The sequence below is a fragment of the Grammomys surdaster genome, unplaced genomic scaffold (genome assembly GCF_004785775.1).
Source record: "Grammomys surdaster isolate TR1022 unplaced genomic scaffold, NIH_TR_1.0 789, whole genome shotgun sequence".
Classification (NCBI taxonomy): Eukaryota; Metazoa; Chordata; class Mammalia; order Rodentia; family Muridae; genus Grammomys; species Grammomys surdaster.
Window position 1 is genome coordinate 4,656 of NW_021605208.1, and position 2,364 is coordinate 7,019.

At 47.2% G+C, this 2,364-nt stretch overlaps 1 pseudogene; it reads left to right on the plus strand.

Moving 5' to 3' along the window:
- The first annotated feature begins 1,222 nt into the window (after window positions 1-1,222).
- LOC114633897 lies at window positions 1,223-2,042 on the plus strand (annotated as a pseudogene).
- The last annotated feature ends 322 nt before the right edge of the window (window positions 2,043-2,364 follow it).

Genomic DNA, 2,364 nt, shown 5'->3' on the forward strand with positions numbered 1-2,364 from the left:
CCACTATCATTATGGTGAAAGAATGGTGGTACGCTTGGTGCTGGAGCAGTGCTGAGAGATACACTGTGATCCATGGCCAGAGAGAGAGAACTGAGCCTAGCTGAGAGATACACTGTGATCCATGGGTAGAGATTGAGAACTGAGCCTAGCTGAGAGATACACTGTGATCCACAGGCAGAGAGAGAGAGAACTGAGCCTAGCTGAGAGATACACTGTGATCCACAGGCAGAGAGAGAGAGAGAGAACTGAGCCTAGCTGAGAGATACACTGTGATCCATGGGCAGAGAGAGAGAACTGAGCTTAGCTGAGAGATACAGTGTGATCCACGGGCAGAGAAAGCCTGAGAACTGAGCCTAGCTGAGAGATACACTGTGATCCACAGGCAGAGAGAGAGAACTGAGCCTAGCATGGGCTTCTGATACCTCCAAGCCCACTCACAATGATACACTTCCTACTCCAACAAGGCTATACTTCCTAGACCTTTTAATCCTTTCAAATAGCATCACCCCCTAATAACTAAGCTATTATATATAAGCCTCTGGAACCCATTCTTATCAAACCACCATGAGCACATTTACTCATCTCTGGCAAACATGTTATTTGAGCCTATGGAAGTATTATGGGGCACAGCTTCTTAACCTGTGGGGTACGGGATTGAGGAACCCAATGTAGAACACATGAAAAATCTATCGAAAGTGATGTTTATATAGGATTGGAGAGGTAGATCAGCAGTTAAGAGCACTTGCTGCTCTTACGGAATATCAGAGCTGAGTTCCCATATCAGGTGGTTTACGACCACCTGTAACTCCAGCTCTAGAGGATCTAACTCCCTCTTCTGGCCTATACTCACACATGCATGTACACACACACACACACACACACACACACACACATACACACACAGATACACAGACACACACATGTGCTCCCGAATAAATAAACAAACAATAAATATTATTGTGTTTATCAATTCACAGTAACCAAAACATGATTCAAATCAAACATACAATGGGCATGAGGTGTCTCTGGCAGCCCTTACCTGGTTACATTACAGCTCCATGGCAACACTGGCTCTGAACATGTCACACCCACTTTGAAGTGGGGGATGCCATCAAATGCCACCCAGAAACAATGTCCACTACTAAAAGCTCCTTGGCTCAGATTAGAGATTACTGCCTGTGGTAAACTTCAGTCTGTTACTGTGCATGTAAAAGCTTTCTGAGCCCACAGAAACTGATACAGAAAATAAAGACCTAATACATTCATAGTTCCATTCCTTGGTGTATGTCAAATTAGTCTACTCTGGATGGGCTCATGATAAATTATTTAGATTTTAAAATTGCTGTTTGAGGGCAGAACCTCGTGGATCCCGGTTTGCTTCACTTGCAGAGTCATCTGTGCCGGTTGGTCCCAGTTCCCCCTCGACGTTTTCAGGGCCAGCCTACATCGCCCCTTGGCGCCATGACCACTACCACCACCTTCAAGGGTGTGGATCCTAACAACAGGAACAGCTCCCAGGTTTTGCGGCCTCAGGTGGTGGGTACAATTTTTCATTAGGCTTTGATGAGCCAACAGAACAGCCTGTGAGGAAGAACAAGATAGCTTCTAGCATCTTTGGGACACCTGAAGAAAATCCCCCATCTTGGGCCAAGTCAGCAGGTGCCAAGTCTAGTGGTGGCAGGGAAGATTCGGAGTCGCCTGGAACACAGAGAAGTAACTCTTCTGAAGCAAGCTCTGGAGACTTCTTAGACCTCAAGGGAGAAGGTGATATGCGTGAAACTGTGGACACAGACTTCCAAGCCAACCTGGCGTAGATGGAAGAGAAGCCGGTGCCCGCTGCTCCTGTGCCCAGCCCAGTGGCTCCGGCCCCAGCGCCGTCCAGGAGAAACCCCCCTGGTGGCAAGTCCAGCCTGGTCTTGGGTTAGCTTCTTGTGTTGGAACTCTGTCCTTCTGTTTGTTTGTTTTTCCATGCTTGTGAACTGCACAACGTGAGCCTGACTGTATATCTTTCAGATTTGTTTCATTAAAAGAGAAGCACTTTATGTACTGCTGTCTTTTTTCCCCCTGCTTTCTCTCTTCCTTTTTCTTCTGTCTGACTCCTGGGTCTGTGGGCCATGGCATGAGTGTTTTCTAGTAGTAGACTGGAGTAGTAGACTGTTTTTAAGAACAAATGATCTGGTTCCTGATGTATAGAGACTCTTATGTACCAGGGTTTTTGACTCTGTACTTGGCTTACTGGGATGGGACAGACAGCAGCCCCTGCTCCCCGCTGTCCACTCTGCTCTCCTTGCTGTTGCCCCACCATCAGTGCCCTTTACTAAGTGCACCCTCCTGTGTCATGTGGAATGATCAAAGCAGCTGCAC